Raw genomic sequence first — 7,419 nt, 5'->3', positions numbered from 1 at the left:
CACACATATATATATACATATACATATATATATGTATATGTATATATATATAGTATATTGGGGAGGGCATGTTTTATAAGCAGCAACCCTGCCATCAGGATGTTATAAGAGCCTATAGTCCTCTGGGCATTTTTTTAGTGTTAATTGGCAAGTGTATTGGTCTGCTCACGCTGCCATAATGCAATACCACAGAATAGGTATCTTAAACAACAAAAATGTATTTTCTCATAGTCCTGGAGGCTGGAAGTCCAAGGTCAAGGTGCTGGTAGTCTTGGTCTCTGGTGAGGCCATTTCTCCCCCCCCCCCCTTGTATAGAGCCATCTTATTCCTGTGAATTTCCCACATGACCTTTCCTTTGTATGCATACTCTTGGTATCTCTTTTTCTAAGGACACAAGTCATATTGGATTAGGTCTCTCCCTGATGACCTCATTTAATAACCTTAATTACCTCCATAAATGTCCTATCTCTAAATATTGTCACACTGAGGATTCGAGCTTCGACTTATGAATTTTGGTCCATAACAGTATATAATAAGCTGTGTGGAGTCCATGAGAAGGAAGGACCACTAGATAAGACTCCTGGAGAAAATCCTGGAAGTCTGACTCTTCCTTATCTCTTGGCTCCCCAGTGCCTCTGGGTTTCAGGTGTACCTTGGAGATATTGTAGGTTTGGTTCCAGACCACTGTAATAAAGCAAATGTTGCAATACAGCGAGTCAAAGTTTTTGGTTTCCCAGTGCATATAAAAGTTACATCATACTGTAGTCTTTTAAGTGTGCAATAGCATTATGTCTAAAAAACGATGTGATTACCTTAATTAAAAATACTTTGTTGCTGGGGTGCCTGGGTGGCTCAGTCAGTTGAGTGTCTGACTTTGGCTCAGGTAATGACCTCATGGTTCATAAGTTTGAGCCCTGCATTGGGCTTGCTGCTGTCAGCACAGAATCTGCTTTGAATCCTCTGTCCCCGCTCTCTGCCCCTTCCTCGATCACACTCTCTTTCTCTGAAAAATAAATAAATATTAAAAAAATACTTTGTTGCTAAAAAATGCTAACCAGCAAGTCACAGATCACCATAACAAATATAATAATGAAAAAGCTTGAAATGTTTCGAGAATTACTGAAATGTGACACAGAGACATGAAGTGAGCAAGTTCTGTTGGAAAATGGCACCACTAGATTTATTCGAGGCCAGGTTGCCACAAACCTTCAAATTCCTAAAACATACAGTATCTGCAAGGTGCAATAAAGTGAAACACAATAAAATGAAGAGGCATGCCTGTATTGGTTTCTGTGTTGGGAAGGATTAGGAATGAATGAAGGGCTTGGAAAAGATGTTGCCATGGAGATGGGCTTAATCTATATAAACATTGGAGACTTCTGGTTTCTGTCAAAGAGTGAAGCAACATGTGTTGTTGGCTTCCTCACAAAAAAAACAATCTGGGAGAAACCAAAGAAACAAGAGGGAAGCATGGTTTCCAGAACCGAATGATAATGACGATGAAACCAAAAAACAAAGCATAAGAAACTCCAAGGAGACAGAAGGTGGTCTTTTTTAACTGGGTGGATAGTGGCCACTTAGTCCCTGGCAGCAAGAAGAAGCATTGGGGGACTAGATTGCTTTTCATCTGCAATGCCTTGAACCAATCCTGGCCTGCCCTCTCATCACAGAAATAAGTAGAAACAGTCCAACCATGAAATATCAGGGCCGTGCAAAACTCTGGACCGAGTGAGGAACTGATGGAAACAGGTGTGAAGCGGCCAGCCACACACAAGCCTTCACACCCTCACGGCTCCCCTGCAAACCGCCAAGGCCCAGGGGAGCCACCTCCAGGTGGCCACCTCCATCAGACCAGAGGTGTTGCCTGACGGAGGAGCCACAGCTGGAAGTGATGACAAGGCCTTGTCGTAGTTGTTCCTCGTCACCCGGGCTCTCAACTCTATCCACTTCTTAGATCAGAGGTCAACTAACTTTTTTGAGAAAGGAAGAGAGAGAGAGCACAAGCAGGGGAGGGGCAGAGAGAGAGGGAGACACAGAATCCGAAGACAGTTTCCAGGCTCTGAGCTGTCTGCTCAGAGCCCAATGCGGGGCTCGAACTCACGAACCGTGAGATCATTACCTGAGCTGAAGTCAGACGCTTAACCCACTGAGCCACCCAGGTGCCCCCCAACTAGTGCCAGATAGTAAATATTTTAGGCTTTGTGAGCCATCTGGTCTCTCTGCAACTACTTAACTTTGTCCCTGTCGTGCTAACACGACCATAAGTAATATGTAAACAAATGGAAATTTCTGCACTTTAATAAACTGTATTTATAAAAACAGGCAATGGGTCCAATTTGGCCCATGGGCCATAATTTTCAGACTATTCTTACACTAATCAGATTGATGCAGACTAATACATGGCCTTTGGCTCCTTGCCAACAGGCATTACCAAAACCAGCATTTGGTGTCTCCAAGGGTACATGAATTCACAGGCACGCAACAGACAAAAAGGAATGAAATTTCTATTAAAAAAAAAAAAAGACAAAACAGACACCTACCAGCTGAGTTACTGAGAGAACAGAATTTAAATATGCAAAATAAGAATATTCAAGGAGATCAGGGAAGATACCAGAAAAATAAAAAAGAATGGGAAGTCAAGCGTGAACCCAACAGGAAATGTTGGTATGCAAAATGTAATAATTAAAACACAATAAACTGTAGTATGGATATAAATGAGAATCTTACTAGTGAGTTGGAACATCACGTTGCGGACTCTGTAGAATGTAATAGGAAAGAAGGATAAGATAAAACCTCTTTTAAAAAACCAAACAGCTAAGAGATACAGAAGAGTTCCAGTAGGAAAGAAAAAAAATGGAGAGGTCATATTCGAGGAAATAATAGAGACACATTTCCCAGAATTAGAAAAAGAAAAGTCTCTAATTGAAAAGGCTTATAGGGGCACCTGGGTGGCTTAGTTGGTTAAGTGTCCAACTTCGGCTCAGGTCATAATCTCACCACTTGTGAGTTCGAGCCTGGCATCACACTCTGTGCTTACAGCTTAGAGCCTGGAGCGTGCTTCAGATTCTGTGTCTCCCTCTCTCTCTGCCCCTCCCCTGCTCATGCTCTCTCTCTCTCTTTCAAAAATAAATAAACAAGAAAAAGATTACAAAAAGAAAAGGCTTAAAACAGAAGAGAAAACTGAAGCTTTATCTGTATGAAACATCTCATGAAAAGGAAGTCTCCAAAGAGATGAAGGTTTTCAAATGTAAAAGACATAAAACAAACAAAACTGTAAAGAAGAAAATGTAGGAGGGGTGCCTGGGTGGCTCAGTCAGTTGAGCATCTAATTCTTGATCTCAGCTCCCGTCTTGATCTCAGGGTTGTGAGTTCAAGCCCTGTGTTGGACTCTGTGCTGGGTCTGAAGCCTTTAAAAAAGAAGGAAGAAAGAAAGAAAGAAAAAAAGAAAGAAAGAAAGAAAGAAAGAAAGAAAGAGAAAAGAAAAAAGAAAATGTAGGAAAATGATTTTGTAATTTGGGATGGGTTCAAACTCATAAATTATCACTCCAAGAATTGATAAATTTGAGTTATCTCAAAACCAGGACTTTTTTTTTTTTTTTTCCCAACAAGGTACACCATGGACAAGTTTAATATACACATGACCAACTGGAAGAATGCTTTCGTAAGTACTTTTAAACCATTAGCAGAGTGCCTGGTTGGCTCAGTCAGTTAAGTGGCTGACTTCAGCTCAGGTCATGATCTCACGGTTCCTGACTTTGAGCCGCGCATTGGGCTCTGCATTGCTGGTGTGGAGCCTGCTTCGGATCCTCTCTCTCTCCCTCTTTCTCTGTCCCTCCCTCGTTCTCTCTTTGAAAATAAAGAAATAAACTTAAAAAAAACAAACAAAACATTAGCAGCCTAACCCACCTGACAAATGAAATTCCCCTAAGGCTGCTGTTTCTTACTGTTTCAAAAGTTCTTAGCAACACTTTTATCTTTTGGTTTTTGACAAAACTATTGAACACCTACACACATGGTAAGCCCTGGTCTCAGTTCTTTGTGGTTTGGAGTTGTGCTTTGGTCCTTGTCAAATTTCCTGGCCTAAAACAAACAAACAAACAAACAAACAAACAAAAAACCCCAAATTTCCTGGCCTAATCTCTGTTCTATTCACTTTCCTTCTTCGACTCTTCGTTCGCAAGGGCCGATTAGACAGGATTCACTTACTGATTGATCCTGCCTAGGAATACCGAACCAGCAAATTCTCGTGCCTTACTACACACGGCATGATATGCAAATCCACAACACTGCATCTCACAGGAGCTTATTGGACATGCAAAACATTGAGCTCCGCTTCGGATCAAGCAAATGCGATTCTACAGTTTTTAACAAGATCTTCAGGTAACTTGCCATGATATTCAAGTTTGAGAAGCACCGTGACAGGTTTGGCCGAAGCCCTGACATCGCACACAGCACAACCACACCTTTTATCCTTGGAGCAACTCAGAAACGGAGCGACTTGCACGAAGTTACCGATCTAGTTTGTGGCCGGGCCGCTGACTGGAACCCAGAACCTCTGATTCTCACTGAAGGCTTCTTTCTACACCACAGAGTAGTCTGGCATTTCCAGGTTTCACAGGGGTCATCCCTGGTCAGGTTTCCCCCCCCTCTCTAATCTGTGTCAGTTTGCGGTCAGCCTCAGCTGCTCCTGTCAGCTGTTCTTTCTGAGTCCGGTCTTGGTCCACATGCAGGAGACAGCTGTATGGTTCCCCTGCCAGTCGCCTTCGGGCACTGTGTGGTTGTGGTATGTTCTCATGCATGCGCAGAAGAGAGCGCAGTTGGGCTTTCTGTCAATATGCCATGAGACCCGGGCCCAGATTGCATGTGTGCGTCACCTACGCCTTAGTGACATTTATGGCAACGAGGCTGCTTTTCCAAGTTTATAGAGTTGGCTCCTTCGTGACCTCCTTGGCACACTTGATGTAAGAGACTTTTGTTTCTCACTTCCTTAAAATATTCTGTGTGAAATGAAATTTGAGTTTTCCATTCCGTGAACCTGATTCTGCTCCAAAACGGGGACCCTTCTGGGTTGCAAGTTGGAAGTCCATTGCTGTGTGAGTTACTGAATTTTTCAAATGCCGACGTTACGCATTTTGTCTCCAGAGCCTTCATTGCTAATTTCTGTTATCTGGAATGTAATCTGCAAATAGCAAAAACCTTAATTCTTCTCCTGTGTGCGCCACAGACTTCTCTCTAAATTTTAAGATTTGCGTCTAAGGTGAAAATCAGTCGAGAGAGAGAGATGCCTGGGACCCAGGCTACCAAAGTCTCCATTTCGTGACCAGCTGTCTATAACAGCTGCAGCTTCTCCCATGAGTTCCTAGAGGGTCAGGCCAAGAAAAGCAAGGCTCTTTGTTACTAGTCTTGGAGCCCAATCTCGACGTATTTTTTTGATGTGGGATATGCCACGATTTCTCCTGCCTGGTAGAGGAGATAGAGTTTTGACTAAAAGCAGATTCGGTTCATCCCTCAGGGTCACACTCTAATATTGGTCCTTAACATCTTCCCCCTTTGGCGGCATAAAGAAGCTTAGAAAGGAGTCAACGTACAAAAATCCGTCACATTTCTATTCATTAACAATAAATGATCCAAAAAATTAAATAAAAATCCCATTTATCACAGTGCAAAAAATAATAAAATACTTAGGAATAAACTTAACCAAGGAGGTGGAAGACTTGTTCACTGAAAACTATAAATCACTCATGACAAAATTGAAGAAAATGCAAATAGAAGGAGAGACATCTATGGTTATGGATTGGAAGGCTTAATATTGTTCAAGTGTCCATCCTACTCAAAGTGATCTACAGATTCAATGTAATCCCTATAAAAGTCTTAATGGTAAATATATATATATATATATATATATATATATATATATATATTTTTTTTATAGAAATAGAAAAAAATTGAAAAAGTCATATGGGATCACAAAAGATCCCAGAATAGCTAAAACAACCTTGAGAAAGAGCAAAGCTGGAAGCATCACATGTTTTTCTTTCTCTTTCTTTTTTTCTTTCTTCCTTTCTTTCTTCTTTCTTTCTCTCTTTCTTTCTTTCAAGTTTATTTTGAGGGAGAGACAGAGAAAGTGTTGTCAGTGCAGAACCTGACTCAGGCCTCGAGCTCACGAACTGTGAAATCACGACCTGAGCCAAAATCAAGAGTTGGACACTTAACCCACCGAGTCACCCTGGCACCTCTTCACATTTCTTGATTTTAAAATGTATTAAAAAGCTACAGTAATCAAAACGGTATGCCCCTGGCATAAAAACAGTCACATAGACCAACGGAGCCTGTTAAAAAACAAACTTCAACTGAGTAAATTTGAATATTTAGTTGGCTTTGTTAAGTGATTCATGCATCAGGCAGCATCCCATCTAGCAATCAAAAAAGAGCTCCAAGGAGCTGTACAAAAAGGAAGGATTTTATAGGCAGAAACAGGGTGAGATAATTAGCAAAAGGAAAAAAGAAAGGATTATTTCAGGCAAGATTTCTTTCCCTTGGGGGAAGAGTAGTGGATCTTATCATGCAGATTCCCTCATCTTCCTTGCGGGGGCGGGGTGGATGGAGAGGGCCCATGTAACAGATTACCTCTTTGGTGCTGACCAGAAACTTCCTGACTGATCAGTTAAGACTACATTTCTGGGGGATGTTGAAACTGCAGTTAGTTTAGATATCAAGCCCCAGTTTGGTAACTTGGTCTAAGTGACCCCATTTTGGGCCTGTGGCTCTTTTCTTTTTAACATACAAATAGAAAGCCCAGAAATGGACCCATGCATTCACACTCAACTGGTATCTGATGAGGGAGCTAAGAACACACCATGGGGAAAGGACAGTCTCTTCAGCTAATGATGTTGAGAAAACTGGATATCTATGCGAAAAAGAATGAAACTGGGCTCACACCATACACAAAAATGAGCTCAAAATGGATTAAAGGTTTCAACATAAGACAAAAATAAACATAAGACTTAAAATTGTAAAACTGCTAGGAGAAAACATAGAGGAAAAACTTCATGATGTGGGATTGGCCATGATTTCATGAATGTGACACTAAAGGCACAGACAACAAAAACAAAAATAAACAAGCGGACCAACATCTAACTTAAGAAGCTTCTGCATAGTGGAAGACAAAATCAAGAGTGAAAAGACAACAGGATGGGAGAAAAATTTGCAAACCATATATGTAATAAGAGGTTATTTCCAAAAAAATATATGGAACTCCTACAAGTCAGAAAAGAGCCCCCCAAGCAACTGATTAAAGTAGGCAAAAGACTTGAATAAACATTTCTCCAAAGAAGACATAAAAAAAGGGCAATAGGTATATGAAAAGGTGCTCACCATTATTAATCGTCAGGGAAATGCAACTCAAAAACATAATGAGAT

Source organism: Panthera uncia, chromosome D1 (genome assembly GCF_023721935.1).
Source record: "Panthera uncia isolate 11264 chromosome D1, Puncia_PCG_1.0, whole genome shotgun sequence".
Taxonomy (NCBI): domain Eukaryota; kingdom Metazoa; phylum Chordata; class Mammalia; order Carnivora; family Felidae; genus Panthera; species Panthera uncia.
This window is presented reverse-complemented; position numbering follows the sequence as displayed.